This window comes from Oncorhynchus kisutch, linkage group LG3 (assembly GCF_002021735.2).
Source record: "Oncorhynchus kisutch isolate 150728-3 linkage group LG3, Okis_V2, whole genome shotgun sequence".
NCBI classification, from domain to species: domain Eukaryota; kingdom Metazoa; phylum Chordata; class Actinopteri; order Salmoniformes; family Salmonidae; genus Oncorhynchus; species Oncorhynchus kisutch.
Window position 1 is genome coordinate 49,436,435 of NC_034176.2, and position 25,545 is coordinate 49,461,979.

Here is a 25,545-nt window from a genome sequence, read left to right on the forward strand (position 1 = left end):
CCCCTGCTTAATCCAGTACATGTCCAGGCCCGTCTGAAGTTTGCTAGAGAGCATTTGGATGATCCAGAAGAAGATTGGAAGAATGTCATATGGTCAGATGAAACCAAAATATAACTTTTTGGTAAAAAACGCAACTCGTCATGTTTGGAGGACAAAGAATGCTGAGTTGCATCCAAAGAACACCATACCTACTGTGAAGCATGGGGGTGGAAACATCATGCTTTGGGGCTGTTTGACGACTGATCCGTGTAAAGGAAAGAATGAATGGGGCCATGTATCGTGAGATTTTGAGTGAAAACCTCCTTCCATCAGCAAGGGCATTGAAGATTAAACGTGGCTGGGTCTTTCAGCATGGCAATGATCCCAAACACACCGCCCGGGCAACGAAGGAGTGGCTTCGTAAGAAGCATTTCAAGGTCCTGGAGTGGCCTAGTCAGTCTTAAGATCTCAACCCCATAGAAAATCTTTGGAGGGAGTTGAAAGTCTGTGGTTGCCCAGCAACAGCCCCAAAACATCACTGCTCTAGAGGAGATCTGCATGGAGGAATGGGCCACAGAAAACGTTTGACCTCTGTCATTGCCAAAGGGTATATAACAAAGTATTGAGATAAACTTTTGTTATTGACCAAATACTTATTTTCCACCATAATTTGCAAATAAATTCATTAAAAGTCCTACAATGTGATTTTCTTTTCTCATTTTGTCTGTCATAGTTGAAGTGTACCTATGATGAAAATTACAGGCCTCTCATCTTTTTAAGTGGGAGAACTTGCACAATTGGTGGCTGACTAAATACTTTTTTTTTACAGTTCTAAAATAATTAATTGACTGCTCTCCATTTCCATCTGTAAAATTACAATTCAGGTAGACAACTATTATTTTGTGAATTATTATTAATTAATTAGATCATGTATTATTGTTATTAATATTGTTATACATACTTAGCAATTACAACTAGTCTGATTATTTAGGCTGTAATACACACAGCCTGAAACGAATGCCTGCAAAATCTTGTAAATGTTCCTTACAAGCAAGAATATTGAATACAATTACATTTAAACTTACTATACCCGTTTGTCCTTCATCTGCTCGAAATTTAAGACAAAGTATGTTGAGGAAAGTATTGTTTACCTGACTTCTCAGAGTCAGTTCTGCACCTAGGTAAAAAAATATATATATTGGATATCCAGTTTTGTCTCATGAATAGCTATTGAACCAAGGATGCCATGATAATTGTATATTCTGAATCAGGGGAGGATGGGGAAAAATCAACACGTTTTCTTTGGTGAATTTTTAATTATCTAAAATGTTTTATTCGGATTTCAATTTTCTGAAAAATCTCAAATTCCCACAAAAACAGTGTTGATTGTTCTTCATTCAGAATATACAATTTTCATTGTCATGCCATGCTTGGTTCAATAGCTATTGATGAGAGAACTGAATATCCAACATTAGACTAAAATATGTTTTAAAAATCAGAAAAAACAATACTTTCCTATGGATATTTTGTCCCAAAAAAATCGAGCAGTTGAAGCAACAGAGTTTAAATGTAATTTCATTATACATTCTGGCTTGTAAAAGTACATTGTTTACATTTACACGATTTTGGAAGCATTCGTTTCAGGCTTTATATACAAATGAATGACCTGTGTACTACAGCCTGATTAATCAGACTATATTACAGTGTGGTCATAGAAGTCCTTGATCTCATGCATAAATTACACCAGCCCATTGTGCAACAGAAGGAAGCAGCTTGTTAGCTAGCTGGCTAGAATTCGCACTGTAACGTTAGTGGAGAACAGAGCCAAGGAAAGTGCAGCCCTTCAATACAGCAGGCAAGCAGACCAGGCTGCCCTCAGTTATCAGGCCAGTTAGCGACATTATTTAGAGGGTAGGGCAGGGTTATCCATCAAAGCAGAACGCTTGGGTGACGGACAACGCTACACTGTTTTGAAATTAATTGAATTAAAGCTGTACTTTATTGAAATAGCACTGATGGTGCCGAGCGCTGCGAAGGGTAGCTAGGTAACGTTAGCTGGTTAAGTAACGTTAGCCTAAACAAGTTTCCTAGGTAGACGAGCCTGGACAACCTTTCGACATTTAACGTTAGTTAGCTACAGTAGCAACTTGTCCTAAAAGCTAACGTTAGATAGCTGGCTACGTTATTTTGTCAGTACAATTTATCTTAATGAAACTGAGTCCCAATCATCCAGAAAACGGGTTTGCGCATTACTGCCGCGGAGCTCAGACTGCAGCCACGCAGACCAACCCCGGCCAGTTGAAGTTGCAAGGTAAGTCCGCACCAGCAGCCGCTTCACTCCATTGTCACTTAAAGCTAACGTTAGCTAGCATGTAGCTAAACAGCGAGCAGGCTAAACCATCATCTAACTAGTTAGCTATAAAACCTATAGCTAGTGGTAGCACTGTACTACCACATCATTGACTTTTGCCAACTAACGAGCTACATTTTGGTACAGGATATTTGTTACATCAGAGTTGTTTACTAACTAGCAGGGCACAGAGTTAGCTTGTTAGCCACAAATGGCCCAAGCCATTATTCGCATGTTAGTCAATCGTCTCGTCATAGATTTAGAAAAGTAACGTTAACGTAAGTAGGCTACGTAGTTACGATTTTGTCTTGGAATTGAACTACTGTCTCGTAAAATATCCAAATTCGTCTCAAGTGTTGGCTAACGTTTGCTGGCTAGCAACCATTTCGTAAACAGTCACACTGACAGTTGCCTTTATTTATACCGCATTCAAAATGTCTTCAATTGATATTTTTTCCAATCATTGTGGTTTAAATATAACGTAACTGTACCACTACAATATGAATACGATAACGTCAGTAGTGTTTGTTTACGAATGGGGGGCGACATTGGTCAGCTTTGCTAACGTTAGCGAATTTGTGTTGTCTTCATCGTACGTTCAAATGAGAAGTAGCTAGTGATGTGCAGTTCGCGCACGATTCGTTTTTTGTTGTTGTCATAATTCCGAGTGACTCGGTTAATTTTTGTCGTTCGTTTGACCTGCTGGAGACGTATTCCCGAACATCAACTGTCTATTTGCATGTTTAGAACGGATCAGTGATCGCATGGTGCAACATTGAATGCAATTAATTTATTGAATGGTGTGATGGACACCGCTTTGTAGAACCAAAACATACACACAGCCTCTGGTCAACGAACTCGAGAACGAATCGTTTGGGTGCTGCAGTTCGCGAACGATAGGCTATTGTGCGAATCACTCACTCACTACACCTAGGGTGTAGAAATACACCCACCAGTTGAAGCTCATTTACTGTACTTCCACACACATTTTTAACTCTAAAATGCTATTTGGAGAACTGCAAAAAAATCAAATGTTCCTCCCAATACATTATCACCACTATATTAGGTTTAAAGGTCTGTGGAATGGTGTGTACAATGTACTACTCAACCTCATCATACATAGGCTACATTGACTAATTTAGCCTACTTGTGGAACAGCGCAACATGAAATAGATGTATATTACACACTATCAAATACCGACATCAATATGAAAGTAACCTGAGCATAAAACAGCTGACTGCGAATTCAAACTATGCCAGATAAACCCTACACATGCATTGAAATAAAAGGCATACATCAAAGGAATTACTTAGGCCTACAATCGACCAAGGACGCATAAAGACAAACAAACTCGACCAAGGAATTAAGAAAAATCTACACATTAAGGCCGCACCTGTGATTCAGCACCACTAAATGGAAAGTGCCTTGATACAGGTAGGCATAGTGGAGCACTGTGGGGTGTGGCTGAATAGACAGCGTCTCTGTCTTGTAGCCAGCTAGAATTAGGTTATGTAGTTTGTGGGCAGTTAGACATTTTCTGGGCAGAGTTGAATAGCCCACAATGCTTATTTGAACATCATAACTGGCACTCAGATTTTTTTTAAATTGTCACTCATAGGACAAAGGTTGCAGACTCCCTGCTATAGGCTATATATTTAATTAAATAACATTTTATTGGTCACCTACACCATATTTAGCGGATGTAGCGAATTGATTGTGTTCCTAGCTCTAAAAGTGAAATAGTATCTAACAATACACGCATCTCAAAGTAAAATAATTTAAGAAATATATCATTATTAGGATGATCAATGTCGGAGTGGCATTGACTAGAATACAGTATTTTACTCATTTCATATGTATGCAGTATGTTAACATTATTAAAGTGACCAGTGATTCCATGTCTATGTACATACGGCTGCAGCCTCTAAGGTGCAGGGTTGAGTAACCGGGTGGTATCCGGCTAGTGATGGTGACTAATTTTAGGGCAGGGTACTGGGTTGAGGCCGACTAGTGGCTATTTAAGTCTTATGTCCTTGCGACAGAAGCTCTGTTTCAGTCTCTCTGTCCCAGCTTTGATGCATCTGTATCTGTACTGACCGTGACTTCTGGATGATAGCGGGGTGAACAGACTGTGACTCGGGTGGTTGATGGGTGCTGTAAAGTGTCCTGGAGGGTGGACAGTGTGCCCCTGTAATGCGTTGGGGAGACCCCCCTCTGGAGAGCCCTGCTGTTGTGGGCGGTGCAGTTGCCATACCAGGTGGTGATGCTCTCAATGGTGCATCTGTAAAAGTTTGTGAGTGTCTTAGGGGCCAAGCTGAATTTCTTCAGCCACCTGAGATTGAAGAGGTGCTATTGCGCTGCCTACACCACACTGTCTGTGTGGGTGGACCATATCAGATTGCCAGTGCCAAGGAACTTGAAGCTTTTCAGCTTCTCAACTGCGGCCCCATCGATGTGGATGGGGGCATGCTCCCTCTGCTGTCTCCTGAAGTCCCTGATCAGCTTCTTCATTTTGTTGACGGTGAGGCACCACTCTGCCAGGGCCTTCACCTCCTCCCTGTAGGCTGTCATGTCATTGTTGGTAATAAGGCCTACTATTGTTGTGTCGTCTGCAAACTTGATGATCGAGTTGGAGTTGTGCGTGGCCACCCAGTCGTGGGTGAACAGGGAGTACAGGAGGGGACTGAGCATACACACATATGGGGCCCCTGGTGTTGAGGATCAGTGCAGTAGAGGTGTTGTTGGGGGTGGCCTGTCAGGAAGTCCAGGACCCAGTTGCACAGGTTAGGGTTCAGACCAAGGGCCTGGGCTAGGAGGGTACTATGGTGTTGAAGGCTGAGCTGTAGTCAATGAACAGTGATCTTACATAGGTATTCCTCTTGTCCAGATGCAGTGATTGCATCGTCTGTGGATCTATTGGGGTGGTATGCAAATTGAAGTGGGTCTAGGGTGTTAGGTAAGGTGGTGGTGATATGACCCTTAATCAGACTCTCAAAGCACTTCATAATGACAGGAGTGAATACTACAGGGCGATAGTGATTTAGTTCAGTTACCTTTGCTTTCTTGGGTATAGGAACAATGGTGGACATGTTGGAGCAAGTGAGGACAGCAGACTTACCCATGCCGGCCACGGAGAACGAGCACCACCCACAGTCCTCAGAAGCGGGCTGCATCGGTGGCACTGTGTTATCTTTAAGGAGGGTGAAGAAGGTGTTTAGCTTGTCCGGGAGCAAAGCGTTGGTTTCCGCTGGTTTTCCCTTTCTAATATGTCATTCTCTGGAGTCCCACCTTGCTGTGGTTAAATGCACTGGTTCACACTTTCAGTTTTGCGCGAATGCTGCCATCTATCTGTGGTTTTGGGTTTGGGAAGGTTTTAATAATCACAATGGTAACAACATTCCCTATACACTTCCTGTTGAACTCAGTCACCGTTTCAGTGTATACCTCAATGTTATTCTCAGAGGCAACCTGGAACACATTCCAGTTCGCGTGATCAAAACAATCTTGAAGCATGGATTCGGATAGGCCACACCAGGGTTGAATAGACCTTAGCACAGGTAGTCCCTGTTTGAGTTTCTGCCTATAGGAAGGGAGGAGCAGAATGGAAACAAAGGATCCATTTCGGGAAAGTGTATTTTTTTTAAAATATTTTACCTTTATTTAACTAGGCAAGTCAGTTAAGAACAAATTCTTATTTTCAATGACGGTCTATGAACAGTGGGTTAACTGCCTTGTTCATGGGCAGAACTACAGATTTTTACCTTGTCAGCTTGGGGATTCAATCTTGCAACCTTTCGGTTACTAGTCCAACGCTCTAACCACTAGGCTACCTGCTACCTATTCATGGATGCCAAGGGAAGCCAGACTTCCTGGAAAAAAACACCAAATACTTTATTCTTTAGCCTCTGTTTCATAAATTTTCTCTAATTCGCAAGAGGCTGAATGTATTTCACCGGAGAAAGCATCCGAGCGAACGGAACAGTGCCCCTCTGTCTCACTATGTGTAGCGTATCTGTCTGATGCTGTCCAGTCAGAAAGAGTATGACATTGTTGCAGCCCGTAGCATTGAATGCAAGGGAAGCCAGCAACGGTGTCGCCTCCCTGGCTTCAGACCAATCATATAACAAGCCAAATTACATTATTTCCAGATTTTTTTTTTGAATTGTTGTTGTCCTCCGGTGGCTGGCTAGCTAGCTAAAATCGTCCCATTCCTAAATTAGACATGGATTGGGATTTGGACTTGTGGTTTTACTTAATTCTCCGTACTATCCACTGATTATAATGCCAATTCTGATCCAACCATACATTTCATACATTTTGCCCCTGGCCTGAGAGCATGGAAGTTCAACATGTAGCTAGAGGTAGTATACTAATGTTAACTAGCTGCCGTGGAGTATCGTTGCCCATGAAAGGAAGTTAGGCTAGCCAGCAAGTATTTCAGCCAGGTAGCCTAGGACAACAAAAACTAAAAGCATGTACTGTATGACAGAGTCATAGACCGTTTAGCCAACATGAAAGAGGAGGATGGCATTGGCGTTTCTCTACATAGGGTGAGTCAACATGTTTTTTCCACTTGCGCGCACACACATTCACATCAGTACCATGGACAGCCACATCATATTTAGCTGACATTGATTGGACAAAATGTTGGTATCTTTTAGTTACCACTGTATTAGACTAAGCATAGGTGACTCGATGATATTGAAATGGTGCTGGAATAGTGGCGGCAGCTCCTGTTTTCTTTGCGACCATTTTTTATTATTTTTTACCTTTAACTAGGCAAGTCAATTAAGAACAAATTCTTATTTTCAATGACTGCCTAGAAACAGTGGGTTAACTGCCTGTTCAGGGGCAGAACGACAGATTTGTACCTTGTCAGCTTGGGGATTTGAACTTCCAACCTTTCGGGTACTAGTCCAACGCTCCAACCACTAGGCTACCCTGCCGCCCCATGCTGAAGATCATGTCACTGTTAGTTAATGCAATTATGTTTTGTGGACTTCACAGGACAGATGTTGTTCTCCGGTGTTGTAATGAAACAAATGTGTGGTTGAATTTATTCTGCCACTGTGTCTTCTTATTGTCTCAGCCTTAGGTCGCAAGGCATATGAACTAACAGTCTTAGAGAAAACAACACAATTATCAGAACACACGGGTTACAATTAGAGGTCGACCGATTATGATTTTTCAATGCTGATACCGATTAATCGGACGATTTTAAATTTATTTTCCCCCATATGTTTGTAATAATGACAATTACAAAAATGCTGAATGAACAATGAACGCTTTTATTTTAACTTAATAAAATCTATTTAGTCTCAAATAAATAATGAAACATGTTCAATTTGGTTTAAATAATTAAAAAACACAGTGTTGGAGAAGAAAGTTAAAGTGCAGTATGTGCTGTGTACAAAAGCTAACGTTTTAAGTTCCTTGCTGAGAACATTAGAACATATGAAAGCTGGTGGTTCAATATTCCCAGTTAAGAAGTTTTAGGTTGTAGTTATTATAGGAATTATAACACGTCGACTATTTCTGTCTATACCATTTGTATTTCATATACCTTTGACTTATAGGCACTTTAGTATTGCCAGCCTAATCTCGGGAGTTGATAGGCTTGAAGTCATAAACAATGCTGTGCATCAAACATTGCTAAGAGCTACTCGCAAACGCAGTAAAGTGCTGTTTGAATGAATGATTATGAGCCTGCTGCTGCCTACCACCGCTCTGTCAGACTGCTCTATGAAATATAAAATCATGACTTAATTATGATAAACACACAGAAATACGAGCCATTGGTCATTATATGGTAGAATACGGAAATTATAATTTAGGAAACAAAATGTTTTTTCTTTCAGTGAAATACGGAACCATCACGTATTTTGTCGAACGGGTGCTGTTACATTGCACAACCTTCAATGTTATGTCATAATTAACAAATTAATTACGGTCTTTGTTAGGAAGAAACACAGTTCGCATCGAGCAAGGCAACCCAAACTGTTGCATATACCCTGACCCTGCTTGCACTGAACGCAGGAGAACTGACACAATTTCCCTAGTTAATATTGCCTGCTAACATGCATTTCTTTTAACTAAATATGCAGGTTTAAAAAAATATACTTCTGTGTATTGATTTTAAGAAAGGCATTGATGTTTATGATTAGGTACATTTGTGGAACGAATGTGCTTTTTTCGCAAATTACGCTTTTGTTAAATCACCCGTTTGGCGAAGTTTAATTAGGCTGTGATTCGATGATAAATTAACAGGCACCGCATTGATTATATGCAACGCAGGACAAGCTAGTTAACGTAGCAATATCATCAACCATGTGTAGTTAACTAGTGATTATGTGAAGATTGTTTTTTTATAAGATAAGTTTAATTCTAGCTAGCAACTTACCTTGGCTCATTGCAGCCACAAGGTCTTTTTGACGCTGCACTCGCGTAACAGGTGGTCAGCCTGCCACACAGTTTCCTCATGGATTGCAATGTAATTGGTGTCCAAAACGGCCGATTACCTATTATGAAAACTTGAAATCGAACCTAATATTAATCAGTCGACCTCTAGCTGTAATATGGCAAATCATTCTGGATTGGCTTCCCCGGTGATTTTATCCATGTACCACTGCTGTGTTCAGTACAAAAACGCTTTGGCATGTTGCAGATAGAAATGCCAGGAATATAACTGACACGATTCCTTAGAATCAGGGGCATGTTTATTATACATAATACATCTCTGTCTGAACGTTGGCAAACGTTGTCTCTCCTCCTGCTGGACTTGGCCCTGGTAATCGCTTGTCCCTACCTATGTGAAGCTAGCCTCAATAATGATTATCCACTATCCTCAATGGTTTTACTCAAGTACATGTGTCTTTCAAATTTTATGTGTGCTTGTTTTTAAAATGGTCAAATTAATAAACTAAACTACTATGTGTATTGAACATTGCGAGCTAGTGTGGCTAATTTCAGTGGTTTCAGAGTCCTGCAGTAAGAGCAGATACACTAATATTTGTGAAAACTCTACATGGCTGTGTTCTGTGGATACCCAATTTCATCGGTGCACAATAGAGGTCGACCGATTATGATTTTTCAACACCGATACCGATTTATTGGAGGACCAAAAAAAAGCCAATACCGATTAATTGGACGAAAAAAATGTTTTATTAGTAATTTTTTTATTTATTTGTAATAATGACAATTACAACAATCCTGAGTGAACAATTATTTTAATATAATACATCAATAAAATCAATTTAGCCTCAAATAAATAATGAAACATGTTCAATTTGGTTTAAATAATGCAAAAACAAAGTGTTGGAGAAGAAAGTAAATGTGCAATATGTGCCATGTAAAAAAGCTAACATTTATGTTCCTTGCTCTGAACATGAGAACATATGGAAGCTGGTGGCTCCTTTTAACACGGGTCTTCAATATTCCCAGGTAAGACGTTTTAGGTTGTAGTTATTATAGCAATTATAGGACTATTTCTCTCTATACCATTTGTATTTCATTAACCTTTGACTATTGGAAGTTCTTATAGGCACTTATGCCAGTGTAACAGTATTGCTTCCGTCCCTCTCCTCGCTCCTCCCTGGGCTCAAACCAGGAACACAATGACAACAGCCACCCTCGAAACAGCGTTACCCATCGCTCCACAAAAGCCGCGGCCCTTGCTGAGCAAGGGGAACAACCACTCCAAGTCTCAGAGCGAGTGACGTTAGAAACGCTATTAGTGCGCACCCTGCTAACTAGCTAGCCATTTCACATCGGTTACACAAGCCTAATCTCGGGAGTTGATAGGCTTGAAGTCATAAACAGCTGCTGGCAATCCGCATCTGGTTAATCCGTCTGGCCCCACGGCCTTGTGAATGTTAACCTGTTTGATGGTCATACTCACATCAGCTACAGAATGCAAGTTCACACAGTCACCCGGAACAGCTGTTGCTCTCAAGCCCTGACACATCTGACGAGCGTCAGAGCCAGCGTAGTAAGATTCAATCTTAATCCTGTATTGACTTTTGACTGTTTGATGGCTCGTCAGATGTCGTAGCGGATTTCAATGAGCGTGGCTCCCGCTACCTTGAAAGCTGCAGCTCTAGCCTTTAGCTCAGTGTGGATGGTGCCTGTAATTTATGGCTTCTGGTTGGGATTGTTCTCGATGCACTTATTAATGAAGCCGGTGACTGATGTGGTGAACTTGTCAATATTATCGGATGAATCCCAGAACATATTCCAGTCTGTTCTAGCAACAGTCCTTTAGCTTAGCATCATCATCAGACCAATTCCGTATTGAGCGGGTCACTGGTACTGCCTGTTTGAGTTTTTGCTTGTAAGGGAGTGAGCTTTATTCATAATAAGGGTTACATGGAGAAAATCTGACCTCTGAAATGAAAATTGATTGGCGCCCCTTCAGGAAAATATATACACTACATAAACAAATGTATGTGAACACCTGCTTGTCGACCCCCCCCCCCTTTGCAGCTCTAACAGCCTCCACTCTTCTGGTAAGGCTTTCCACTAGATGTTGGAACATCGCTGCGTGTACTTGCTTCCATTCAGCCACAAGCATTATTGAGGTCGGGCTCCGATGTTGGACAATTGGGCCTGGATTATAGTCGGCGTCCCAATTCATCCCAAAGGTGTTCAATGGGGTTGAGGTCAGGGCTCTGTGCAGGCCAGTCAAGTTCTTCCACACCGATCTCGATAAACCATTTCTGTACAGACCTCAATTTGTGCACAGGGGGCATTGTCATGATGAAACAGGAAAGGGCCTTCCCCAAACTGTTGCCACAATGTTGGAAGCACAGAATTGTCTAGAATGTCATTGTATATTGTAGCGTTAAGATTTCCCTCACTAGAACTAAGGGGCCTAGCCCGAACCATGAAAAACAGCTCTGGACCATTATTCATCCTCCACCAAATTTGACAGTTGGCACTATGCATTGGGGCAGGTAGCGTTCTCCTGGTATCTGCTAAACCCAGATTAGTCTGTCTGACTGCTAGATGGTGAAGAGTGATTCATCACTCCAGCGAACGCGTTTCCACTGATCCACTGTTTCCACTGATTAGGCTTGTGTGCAGCTGCTCGGCCATGGAAACTCATTTCATGAAGCTCCCGACGAACAGTTATTCTGCCGTCGTTGCTTTGAGGCAGTTTGGAACTCGGTAGTGAGTTGCAACTGAGGACAGATTTTTATGTGCTTACACGCTTCAGCACTCGGCGGTCCCGTTCTGTGAGCTTGTGTGGCCTACCACTTCGTGGCTGAGCTGTTGTTGCTCCTAGACATTTCCACTTTACAATAACAGCACTTACAGTTGACAGGGGCACCTCTAGCAAGGCAGACATTTGATGAATTGACTAGTTGGAAAGGTGGCATCCTATGACGGTGCCAGGTTTAAAGCCACTGAGCTCTTCAGTAAGGCCATTCTACTGCCAATGTTTGTCTATGGAGATTGCATGGCGGTGTTCACGATTTTATACACCGGCAACGGCTGTGGCTGAACTAGCCGAATCCATTAATTTGAAGGGGTGTCCACATACTCTTGGTCGTGTAGTGTATACTAGGCGCACTTCATCTCACATTTATTTATGAAGCCCTTCTTACATCAGCTGATATCTCAAAAGTGCTGTACCCCAAACAACAAGCAACGCAGGTGTAGAAGCACGGTGGCTAAGAAAAAGGCCAGAAAGGCCAGAACGGCCAGAACCTAGGAAGAAACCTAGAGAGGAACCAGGCTACGATGGGTGGCCAGTCCTCTTCTGGCTGTGCCGGGTGGAGTTTATAACAGAACATGGCCAAGATGTTCAAATGTTCATAGATGACCAGCAGGGTCAAGTAATAATAATAATCAGTGGTTGTAGAGGGTGCAACAGGTCAGCACCTCAGGAGTAAATGTCAGTTGGCTTTTCATAGCCGATCATTCAGAGTATCTCTACCACTCCTGCTGTCTCTAGAGAGTTGAAAACAGCAGGTCTGGGACAGGTAGCACGTCCGGTGAACAGGTCAGGGTTCCATAGCCGGAGGCAGAACAGTTGAAACTGGAGTAGCAGCACGGCCAGGTGGACTGGGGACAGCAAGGAGTCATCAGGCCAGGTAGTCCTGAGGCATGGTCCTAGGGCTCAGGTCCTCCGAGAGAGAGAAAGAAAGAGAGGGAGAGAGAGCATACTTAAATTCACACAGGGCACCGGGGAAATACTCCAGATATAACAGACTGACTCTAGGCCCCTGACACATCAGCATAAATACTGGAGGCTGAGACAGAAGGGTTCGGGAGACACTGTGGACCCATCCGACGATACCCCCGGACAGGGCCAAACAGGCAGGATATAACCCCACCCACTTTGCCAAAGCACATCCCCCACACCACTAGAGGGATATCTTCAACCAACAATTTACCATCCTGAGACAAGGCCCAGTATAGCCCACAAAGATCTCCGCCACGGCACAACCCAAGGGGGGGGCGCCAACCCAGACAGGAAGATCACGTCAGTGACTCAACCCACTCAAGTGATGCACACAGGCAGCCCATTCTTGCATAATCAATGCTTGGAGTTTTTCAGAATTTGTGGGTTTTTGTTTGTCACCCGCCTCTTGAGGATTGACCACAAGTTCTCAATGGGATTAAGGTCTGGGGAGTTTCTTGGCCATGGACCCAAAATATCAATGTTTTGTTCGTCACCAAACTGTTCCTGGATGGTTGGGAAGAGTTGCTCTCGGAGGATGTGTTGGTACCATTCTTTATTCATGGCTGTGTTCTTAGGCAAAATTGTGAGTGAGCCCACTCCCTTGGCTAAGAAGCAACCCCACAGATGAATGGTCTCAGGATGATTTACTGTTGGCATGACACAGGACTGATGGTAGCGCTCACCTTGTCTTCTCCGGACAAGCTTTTTTCCGGATGCCCCAAACAATCGGAAAGGGGATTCATCAGAGAAAATGACTTTACCCCCATCCTCAGCAGTCCAATCCCTTTACCTTTTGCAGAATATCAGTCTGTCCATGGGGTTTTTCCAGGAGAGAAATGTCTTCTTTGCTGCCCTTCTTGACACCAGGCCACCCTCCAAAAGTCTTCGCCTCACTGTGCGTGCAGATGCACTCACACCTGCCTGCTGCCATTCCTAAGCAAGCTCTGTACTGGTGGTGCCCCGATCCCGCAGCTAAATCAACTTTAGGAGATGATCCTGGCGCTTGCTGAACTTTCTTGGGTGCTCTAAAGCCTTCTTCACAACAATTCAACCGCTCTCCTTGAAGTTCTTGATGATCTGATAATTGGTTGATTTAGGTGCAATCTCACTAGCATTAGTATCCTTGCCTGTGAAGCCCTTTTTGTGAAAAGCAATGATGACGGCACGTGTTTCCTTGCAGGTAACCATAGTTGACAGAGGAAGAATAATGATTCCAAGCACCACCCTCCTTTTTGAAGCTTCCAGTCTGTTATTCAAACTCAATCATCATGACAGAGTGATCTCCAGCCTTGTCCTCGTCAACACTCACACCTGTGTTAACGAGAGAATCACTGACATGTCAGCTGGTCCTTTTGGGACAGGGCTGAAATGCAGTGGAAATGTTTTTTGGGGGATTCAGTTAATTTGCATGGTAAAGAGGGACTTTGCAATTAATTGTAATTCACTTGATCACTCTTCATAACATTCTGGAGTATATGCAAATTGCCATCATACAAACTGAGGCAGCAGACTTGGTGAAATTTTATATTTGTGTCATTCTCAACTTTTGGCCACGACTGTACATCCTCTATGTTCAGAAACATTGGCGGTGGTGAGTGACTGAGGGCTTAACTAAAAATAAAGCTTGTAAGCAGCAGTTGATATGACTGATCTGCGGGTTGGGAATTGGGAGGGTTCTCTGCTGTGTGCCTGTGTGTGCAGTGTGTGTATTAAAATGGGTAGGGGGTTTGAGGTTTCTCCTAGGTTTCCCCTAGGAACTACAAGTGTTTTCCAGCTGATGCCTTGTTGACCAAGAATCGTGGCCAAGCCAAGGAGTAGCTACATTTTATACTATTACTATGAACACACTCGCTCACGTAGGTGTCTGATACACCAATGTTGTTATTTGAACTTTGTATCAAGTCCCAGTCCAAGACCTTGCTGTGGGTGTTAAACATTTGCACTTAAGGCGTCTGCAAATACCTCCCTCCCTCAGAGCATGTGTGCAGCTACAGGTTGGATGACATACAGTGCCTTGCGAAAGTATTCGGCCCCCTTGAACTTTGCGACCTTTTGCCACATTTCAGGCTTCAAACATAAAGATATAAAACTGTATTTTTTTGTGAAGAATCAACAACAAGTGGGACACAATCATGAAGTGGAACGACATTTATTGGATATTTCAAACGCTTTTAACAAATCAAAATCTGAAAAATTGGGCGTGCAAAATTATTCAGCCCCCTTAAGTTAATACTTTGTAGCGCCACCTTTTGCTGTGATTACAGCTGTAAGTCGCTTGGGGTATGTCTCTATCTGTTTTGCACATCGAGAGACTGACATTTTTTTCCCATTCCTCCTTGCAAAACAGCTCGAGCTCAGTGAGGTTGGATGGAGAGCATTTGTGAACAGCAGTTTTCAGTTCTTTCCACAGATTCTCGATTGGATTCAGGTCTGGACTTTGACTTGGCCATTCTAACACCTGGATATGTTTATTTTTGAACCATTCCATTGTAGATTTTGCTTTATGTTTTGGATCATTGTCTTGTTGGAAGACAAATCTCCGTCCCAGTCTCAGGTCTTTTGCAGACTCCATCAGGTTTTCTTCCAGAATGGTCCTGTATTTGGCTCCATCCATCTTCCCATCAATTTTAACCATCTTCCCTGTCCCTGCTGAAGAAAAGCAGGCCCAAACCATGATGCTGCCACCACCATGTTTGACAGTGGGGATGGTGTGTTCAGGGTGATGCGCTGTGTTGCTTTTACGCCAAACATAACGTTTTGCATTGTTGCCAAAAAGTTCAATTTTGGTTTCATCTGACCAGAGCACCTTCTTCCACATGTTTGGTGTGTCTCCCAGGTGGCTTGTGGCAAACTTTAAACAACACTTTTTATGGATATCTTTAAGAAATGGCTTTCTTCTTGCCACTCTTCCATAAAGGCCAGATTTGTGCAATATACGACTGATTGTTGTCCTATGGACAGAGTCTCCCACCTCAGCTGTAGATCTCTGCAGTTCATCTAGAGTGATCATGGGCCTCTTGGCTGCATCTCTGATCAGTCTTCTCCTTGTATGAGCTGAAAGTTTAGATGGACGGCCAGGTCTTGGTAGATTTGCAGTGGTCTGATACTCCTTCCATTTCAATATTATCGCTTGCACAGTGCTCCTTGGGATGTTTAAAGCTTGGGAAATCTTTTTGTATCCAAATCCGGCTTTAAACTTCTTCACAACAGTATCTCGGACCTGCCTGGTGTGTTCCTTGTTCTTCATGATGCTCTCTGCGCTTTTAACGGACCTCTGAGACTATCACAGTGCAGGTGCATTTATACGGAGACTTGATAAATACAATCCACCTGTGTGTAATCATCATTAGTCATTTAGGTCAACATTGGATCATTCAGAGATCCTCACTGAACTTCTGGAGAGAGTTTGCTGCACTGAAAGTAAAGGGGCTGAATAATTTTGCACGCCCAATTTTTCAGTTTTTGATTTGTTAAAAAAGTTTGAAATATCCAATAAATGTCGTTCCACTTCATGATTGTGTCCCACTTGTTGTTGATTCTTCACAAAAAAAATACAGTTTTATATCTTTATGTTTGAAGCCTGAAATGTGGCAAAAGGTCACAAAGTTCAAGGGGGCCGAATACTTTCGCAAGGCACTGTAAATTCCAGTTGGCCTGCAATGGAGTGGATGGTCCATCAGGACTGATTAACAGACACTGAAGAGAGCCACCTCTATTGATGGGTCCGTACCTCCCAAGTCATAACACAAAGGCTGTTAACAGTATTAACTCTGAAGTGATGCATGTTCCCATTTCTCACTAGAGAAGTGTCTTTGTATGTATTCTGAATGAGGGACCGCTCGCTTTGTTGCCGAGCCCCCCCCTCCACACACACACACACACACACACACACTTTGACAAGGTCCCGTGCAGCAGGCAGCCAGTGTCTGTGTGTGCGTGTGTTCAGCCGACTCCCAATGAGTTGCTCCTGTCGGTGCCGATCAGCCGGCCGATCAGTCAGCAGTCAAGCTGTTTTTAAAAAACTTTGAAGCAGGAAGGGGCCAGTGACTGTGTGCAAGGGTAGTCACAGTGCAGCAGGGAAGAGAAAGAGCGCAGGGCCGGCACAGCACAACCGCTCTCTGCCCAAGTTTATACAGAGAGGAACATGTGCACTTTGGAATGGATTAAAAGTGAACACACCTGTGATGACTGGGCATACCAGTTCAAATACACTCAACTGTAAACTAATGACCAGAGTTTTTCTTCATTTATATGAAGGTATAATATTTTCTTTGCCTGCCCCCCCCCCCCCCCCCCCCCCACACACACACACACACACTGCATGTTCTGCTGACATCACTCAACCTTTGACCTGGTATTTGGGGGTGCTGGGGGACATTTAGTCTCTCCAGCTAACTAATTTCCTTGTTAAACATCTCATGTGATGTAGAGACAATTGCATGCTTATCATTGTGACATTATGCCATACACCTATATTTTTACCTCAAACATTGAATTTGTTTAAAAATAATGTTTTAGCCTAAGCTTTATGCATGTGAGTTTGGTTTATCGGTATGTACATTTTAGTTTTGTTGTCAAAGTAGTGCGCTGGTTGTTTGCTAGATGCCATCCTCTCTACCTCTTCTCTACCTGTGAAGGTGGCCTGTAATGACAGTGTCTTCAAGAGCTCACTACCAGGCAGCCAGCCAGATACAGTACTAGTTAGTGAGAACGAGAGGAGGGGGGTATTTTTATGTATGCTGCACCAGTAATTTTGTTGATTCTGTAGTTTGTGTAAAAGCATCTGCACTCCCCTGGTCCCTTAGCTGGGTAGAGCGAGTCAGTCAGCCTTGCAGATGTGCTCAGCAGAGTGGATGCGCCCCAAATGGAACCCTATACCCTAAATAATACACTCCTTTTGACCAGAGCCCACTAGAGTGCCATTTGGGATTGACCCACAGTCGGAGCCAGAGCCAAAATTTTCACATTCACTCACACTCATTTGGAGAGGGAGGGGTAGGCCGGCGGCGAAAACCAATTGCCCCTGTTGATTATGGGAGATTCCAGTGTTATGGACATTACATTTGCACACAAAATCACAACTTTCATGTCTCACAGAATTGACAAACAAAATATAAATACAACTTTTGATGCGTGTGTCTATAGTAGTGTTTACCCCAAAAAGCAGACCTTTTAAAATATTGGCATGTTGGAGAAATAAAGCATGCAAGACGCGTTATGGATGCTACATGAAATTTGATTTTTGAGAGACAACATATTATTAAAAGTCTCAGTTTGTAAGTCTTAGGTCAAAACATTTAGCCATTTCAAAGGAAAGTCTTTGCTGAATACAAAAACAATAATTTTGAATTATTATTACTTTAGAGAGGGAAAAAACTACAGTTAGGCAAGTCAGTTAAGAAATAAAATAAACAGCGACTATAGTGACTTCTCTTGCACTGAGATGCAGTGCCTTAGACCACTGCGCCACTCGAGTCTGAAATAGACATTCAAATCTTAAATGGGCAATCAGCAGTTGCTACATCCATTTTTGGACTTATAAATTCATTAAATGTATCCATTGATTCTTAAAGAATATTCAGTGCATTAGGAAAGTATTCAGAACCCTTGAATTGTACCAAATTTTGTTACGTTACTGCCTTATTCTAAAATTGATTTGAAAAAATCCTCATCAATCTACACACAATACCCCATAATGACGAAGCAAAAACAGGTTTTAAGACATTTTTGCAGCGATTACAGCATTGAGTCTTCTTGGGTATGACACTACATGCTTGGTACACCCAAATTGGGGAGTTTCTCCCATTCTCTGCAGATCCTCTCAAGCTCTGTCAGGTTGGATAAGAAGTGTCAGTGCACAGCTATTTTCAGGTCTCCAGAGATTTTAGATCGGGTTCAAGTCCGGGCTCTGGCTGGGCCACTCAAGTACATTCAGAGACTCCTGCGTTGTCTTGGCTGTGTGCTTAGGGTCGTTGTCCTGTTGGAAGGTGAACCTTTGCCCCAGTCTGAGGTCCTGAGCACTCTAGAGTAGGTTTTCATCAAGGATCTCTCTGTACTTGGCTCTGTTCATCTTACCCTCGATCTTGACTAGTCTCCCAGTCCCTGCCGCTGAAAGATATCCCCACAGCATGATGCTGCCACCACCATGCTTCACCGTAGGGAGTGTGCTAGGGTTCTTACAGACGTGACGCTTGGCATTCAGGCCAAAGAGTTCAATCTTGGTTTCATCAGACTAGAGAATCTTGTTTCACATGGTAAGAGTCCTTTTAGGTGCCTTTTGGCAAACTCCAAGGGGGCTGTCATGCTTTTTTACTGAGAAATGGCTTCCGCCTGGCAACTCCACCATATAGGCCTAATTGTTGGAGTGCTGCAGAGATGATTATCCTTCTGGAAGGTTCTCCCATCTCCAGAGGAACTCTGGAGCTCTGTCAGAGTGCCCATTGGGTTCTTGGTCACCTCCCTGACTAAGGGCTTCTCTACCGATTTCTCAGTTTGGCCGGGCGGCCAACTCTAAGAAGAGTCTTGGTGGTTCCAAACTTCTTCCATTTAAAAATGGAGGCCACTGTGTTCTTGGGGACCTTCAATGCTGCAGAAATGTTTTTGTACCCTTCCCCAGTTCTGTGCCTCAACACAATCCTGTCTCGGAGTTCTATGCACAATTCTTTCAACCTCATGGATTGGTTTTTGCTCTGACATGCACTTTCAACTGTGTGTGTCTATATGTATAGATATTTAGATTAGAGGTCGACCGATTTAATCGGAATGGCCGATTTTAATTAGAGCCTATTTCAAGTTTTCATAACAATCGGAAATCGGTATTTTTGCCTATTTTTATTTTTTTTAATAATAATTTTTATACTTTTTTTTTATTTAACTAGGCAAGTCAGTTAAGAACACATTCTTATTTTCAATGACAACCTAGGAACCTAGTTAACCCTAGGTGGGTTAACCCTAACCCTAGGTGGGTTAACTGCCTCGTTCAGGGGCAGAATGACAGATTTTCACCTTGTCAGCTCGGGGGATCCAATATTGCAACCTTACAGTTGACTAGTCCAACGCAATAATGACCTTCCTCTCTCTCGTTGCACTCCACAAGAAGACTGCCTGTTACACGAATGCAGTAAGCCAAGGTAAATTGCTAGATAGCATTGAACTTATCTTACAAAAAACAATCGATCATAATCACTAGTTATAACTACACATGGTTGATGATATTACTAGTAGAGGTCGACCGATTATGATTTTTCAACGTTGATACCAATTATCGGAGGACCAAAAAAAGCCGATACCTATGAATTTTTTATACTTTTTTCAAATTTGTAATAATGACAATTAAAACAATACTGAATGAACACTTATTTTAACTTAATAATAATGAAACATGTTCAATTTGGTTTAAATAATGCAAAAACAAAGTGTTGGAGATGAAAGTAAAAGTGCAATATGTGCCATGTAAAAAAGCTAACGTTTACGTTCCTTGCTCAGAACATGAGAACATATGAAGCTGGTGGTTCCTTTTAGCATGAGTCTTCAATATTCCCTGGTAATAGGTTTTAGGTTGTAGTTATTATAGGACTATTTCTCTCCATACCATTTGTATTTCATATACCTTTGACTATTGGATGTTCTTATAGGCACTTTAGTATTGCCAGTGTAACAGTATAGCTTTCGAACCAGGAACACATCGACAACAGCCACCCTCGAAGCAGCGTTACCCATGCAGAGCAAGGGGAATAACTACTCCAAGTCTCAGAGCGAGTGACGTTTGAAACGCTATTAGTGCGCACCTCGCTAACTAGCTAGCCATTTCACATCGGTTACACCAGCCTAATCTCGGGAGTTGATGGGGCTTGAAGTCATAAACAGCGCAATGCTTGAAGCACAGCAAAGAGCTGCTGGCAAATGCAGGAAAGTGCTGTTTGAATGATTGCTTACGAGCCTGCTGGTGCCTACCATCGCTCAGACTGCTCTATCAAATCACAGACTTAATTATAACATAATAACACACAGAAATACGAGCCTTAGGTCATTAATATGGTCGAATCCGGAAACTATCATCTCGAAAACGAGACGTTTATTCTTTCAGTGAAATACGGAACCGTTCCGTATTTTATCTAACAGGTGGCATCCATAAGTCTAAATATTCCTGTTACATTGCACAACCTTCAATGTTATGTCATAATTAGGTACAAATTCTGGCAAATTAGGCAGCCCAAACTGTTGCATATACCCTGACTCTGCGTGCAATGAAGTGACACAATTTCACCTGGTTAATATTGCCTGCTAACCTGGATTTCTTTTAGCTAAATTTGACCTGCCTTTTAGCAGGTTTAAATACACTGCTCAAAAAAATAAGGGAACACTAAAATAACACATCCTAGATCTGAATGAATGAAATATTCTTATTAAATACTTTTTTCTTTACATAGTTGAATGTGCTGACAACAAAATCACACAAAAATCATCAATGGAAACACTAAAAATTAAAGTGGAAAACCACACTACAGGCTGATCCTACTTTGATGTAATGTCCTTAAAACAAGTCAAAATGAGGCTCAGTAGTGTGTGTGTGTGTGTGTGGCCTCCACGTGCCTGTATGACCTCCCTACAACGCCTGGGCATGCTCCTGATGAGGTGGCAGATGGTCTCCTGAGGGATCTCCTCCCATACCTGTACTAAAGCATCCGCCAACTCCTGGACAGTCTGTGGTGCAACGTGGCGTTGGTGGATGGAGCGAGACATGATGTCCCAGATGTGCTCAATTGGATTCAGATCTGGGGAACAGGCGGGCCAGTCCATAGCATCAATGCCTTCCTCTTGCAGGAACTGCTGACACACTCCAGCCAAATGAGGTCTAGCATCGTCTTGCATTAGGAGGAACCCAGGGCCAACCGCACCAGCATATGGTCTCACAAGGGGTCTGAGAATCTCATCTCGGTACCTAATGGCAGTCAGGCTACTTCTGGCAAGCACATGGAGGGCTGTGCGGCCCCCCAAAGAAATACCACCCCACACCATGACTGACCCACCGCCATACCGGTCATGCTGGAGGATGTTGCAGGCATCAGAACGTTCTCCACGGCTGTCACGTGCTCAGTGTGAACCTGCTTTCATCTGTGACGAGCACAGGGCGCGAGTGGCGAATTTACCAATCTTGGTGTTCTCTGGCAAATGCCAAATGTCCTGCACGGTGTTGGGCCGTAAGCACAACCCCCACCTGTGGACGTCGGGCCCTCATACCACCCTCATGTAGTCTGTTTCTGACCGTTTGAGCAGACACATGCACATTTGTGGCCTGCTGGAGGTCATTTTGCAGGGCTCTGGCAGTGCTCCTCCTTGCACAAAGGCGGAGGTAGTGGTCCTGCTGCTGGGTTGTTGCCCTCCTACGGCTTCCTCCACGTCTCCTGATGTACTGGCCTGTCTCCTGGTAGCACCTCCATGCTCTGGACACTACGCTGACAGACACAGCAAACCTTCTTACCACATCTCGCATTGATGTGCCATCCTGGATGAGCTGCACTACCTGAGCCACTTGTGTGGGTTGTAGACTCCGTCTCATGCCACCACTAGAGTGAAAGCACCGCCAGCATTCAAAAGTGACCAAAACATCAGCCAGGAAGCATAGGAACTGAGAAGTGGTCTGTGGTCACCACCTGCAGAACCACTCCTTTACTGGGGCTGTCTTGCTAATTGCCTATAATTTCCACCTGTTGTCTATGCCATTTGCACAACAGCATGGGAAATTTATTGTCAATCAGTGTTGCTTCCTAAGTGGACAGTTTAATTTCACAGAAGTGTGATTGACTTGGAGTTACATTGTGTTCCCTTTATTTTTTTGAGCAGTGTATATATACTTCTGTGTATTGATTTTAAGAAAGGCATTAATGTTTATGGTTAGGTACACATTGGAGCAAGGACAGTCCTTTTTCGCAAATACGCACCGCATCGATTATATGCAACGCAGGACACGCTAGATAAACTAGTAATATCATCAACCATGTGTAGTTAACTAGTGATTATGATTGATTTATTGTTTTTTTTAATAAGTTTAATGCTAGCTAGCAACTTACCTTGGTTTACTGCATTCGCGTAACAGGCGGGCTTCTTGTGGAGTGCAAAGAGAGGCAGGTGGTTAGAGCGATGGGCTAGTTAACTGTAAGGTTGCAAGATTGATTCCCCAAGCTGACAAGGTAAAAATCTGTCATTCTGCCCCTGAACAAGGCAGTTAACCCACCCTTCCTAGGCCATCATTGAACGTAAGAATGTGTTCTTAACTGACTTGCCTAGTTAAATAAAGGTGTAAAAATATATTTAAAAAATTGGCCAAATACCGATTTCCGATTGTTATGAAAACTCGTCCCTAATTAATCGGCCATTCCGATTAATCGGTCGACCTCTAATACAGACACTCATCACCATGCATACACCCACCCACCCCGTATGCTGCTGCCATACGGCTTACTATTATTATTATTATTATTATTATTATTATTATTATTATTATTAGCATAATACACGAGTTTACAAACATTATGTACACCTGCTCTTTGCATGACAGACTGACAAAGTGAATCCAGGTGAAACAAGTTTTGATCAGTCAGGAAAATAAAAGTGCTGAAAAGATGTAGGCTCATTATTTAAAAAGGTGATGGAAAACAAGCTATAGAATGAGTGTTGGCGCAGGTACAGCCAACTAGCACTTGCTAGGAGTCAAATGTCAATATAATATCGGCGCAAAATAATATTGAGACATAACTTTGATTTTTTTTCCCCCACCCCCCCCCCCCCAATACTAAAGATACCTTTTAATACGCTAGTGTAAGCCTAAGAGCTACTATCTATCTATGGGTTAGCTAAACCTCAACATGCAGCTAACAGCCAACACGTTGTTGTGAGGAGGATGCAGAAATTATTTTGTTTAGCTAGCTAATGTTACCTAGCTGTGTAGCCTATATTATATGAATGACACTTTATGATAACATTATTGTACTTTTATTTTCGTATGGGAGGGGTAAACGTTCATTATTGATATGCGATTGTTACTTGATCTAAAGCAGGTATTCCCAAACTGGGGTACGCGCAATGCCGTCGGCGGTACACCAATAATTTTTTTTAAATATATTTTCCAACAGGCTATACATTTGGGTGAGGGTTTTTTCTCGTCTGAGTAGCCTCATTTCACTGCCAAAAATAAAATTAAGCCTTCTAGTGTTCAGCGAAGTAAAAATACAACGTCAAATACCGGTAGCCTAGTCAAATAATTAGCATCCAATCACATTAACAGTTACACTCTCGCAGGAATTCCACTAATGGTATTGACACGTTTTTAAAAAATTGAGAGACGGTCTTAGTTTTCTTTACTGACCATTTTCACTTGTCTGACCACCTGCATGATGACGAGTTTCTCACACGACAGGCCTATCTGGATGATGTTTTTTCTCGCCTGAATGATCTGAATCTAGGATTACAGGGACTCTCCGCAACTAAACTCAGCAAAAAAAGAAACGTCCTCTCACGGTCAACTGCGTTTATTTTCAGCAAACTTAACGTGTAAATATTTGTATGAACATAAGATTCAACAACTGAGACATGAACTGAACAAGTTCCACAGACATGTAACTAACAGAAATTGAATAATGTGTCCCTGAACAAAGGGGGGGTCAAAATCAAAAGTAACAGTAACCGTCAGTATCTGGTGTGGCCACCAGCTGCATTAAGTACTGCAGTGCATCTCCTCCTCGTGGACTGCACCAGATTTGCCAGTTCTTGCTGTGAGATGTTACCCCACTCTTCCACCAAGGCACCTACATGTTCCCAGACATTTATGGGGGGAATGGCACAAGCCCTCACCCTCGATCCAACAGGTCCCAGACGTGCTCAATGGGATTGAGATCCGGGCTCTTTGCTGGCCATGGCAGAACACATACATTCGTGTCTTGCAGGAAATCTCGCACAGAACAAGCAGTATGGCTGGTAGCATTGTCATGCTGGAGGGTCATGTCAGGATGAGCCTGCAGGAAGGGTCCCACATGAGGGAGGAGGATGTCTTCCCTGTAACGCACAGAGTTGAGATTGCCTGCAATGACAACAAGCTCAGTCCGATGATGCTGTGACACATCGCCCCAGATCATGACGGACCCTCCAACTCCAAATTGATTTCACTCCATAGTACATGCCTCGGTGTAAAGCTCATTCCTTTGACAATAATCGCGAATCTGACCATCACCCCTGGTGAGACCAAACCCGTGACTTGTCAGTGAAGAGCACTTTTTGCCAGTTCTGTCTGGTCAAGCGACGGTGGGTTTGTGCCCATAGGTGACGTTGTTGCCGGTGATGTCTGGTGAGGACCTGCCTTACAACAGGCCTATAAGCCCTCAGTCCAGCCTCTCTCAGCCTATTGTGGACAGTCTGAGCACTGATGGATGCCTCTTTAGTGTCCTAAGTTGACTTTAATTGCCTACCGTCTGTAAGCTGTTAGCATGAGTTCTGTGGCACTCACAGATAATATCTCTGCAGTTTTGGAAACCTTAGAGTTTTCTTTCCAAAGCTGCCAATTATATGCATAGTCGAGCATCTTTTCGCGACAAAATATTGCGCTTAAAACGGGCACGTTTTTTTATCCATAAATTAAAAGAGCTCCCCCTATATCCAAGAAGTTAATCTACCCATCGTGTCTGATTAAAAAAAAAAATGCTTTACAGCTAAATCACAACATATGATGATGTTAGGTCATAGCCAAGTTGAAAAAACACTTTTTTCCCAGCCAAAGATAGGAGTCACAAAAAGCAGAAATATAGATAAAATGAATCACTATCCTTTGATGATCTTCATCAGATGACACTCATAGGACATCATGTTACACAATACATGTATGTTTTGCCCGATAATGTGCATATTTATATCCAAAAATCTGTTTACATTGGAGCCTTACGTGCAGTAATGTTTTGATTCCAAAACATCTGGTGATTTTGCAGAAATACTCATAATAAACATTGATACAAGTGTTATTCACATAATGAAAGAGACTTC

The 25,545-nt window shown here is 42.7% G+C and overlaps 1 protein-coding gene across 2 annotated transcripts in view; it reads left to right on the forward strand.

Annotated features, from left to right (window-relative positions):
- Positions 1-1,722: 1,722 nt before the first annotated feature.
- Positions 1,723-25,545, forward strand: part of LOC109884341 (zinc finger MIZ domain-containing protein 2) — a 71,761-nt gene continuing 47,938 nt past the window's right edge. The window contains exon 1 of one of the 2 annotated variants that reach the window (XM_020476310.2): positions 1,723-2,290. The gene's annotated coding sequence lies outside the window, so the exon portion shown is untranslated. Of the gene's footprint in view, positions 2,291-3,559; positions 3,765-25,545 lie in introns of those variants that run through there. The other variant, XM_020476316.2, reaches the window with a different exon arrangement.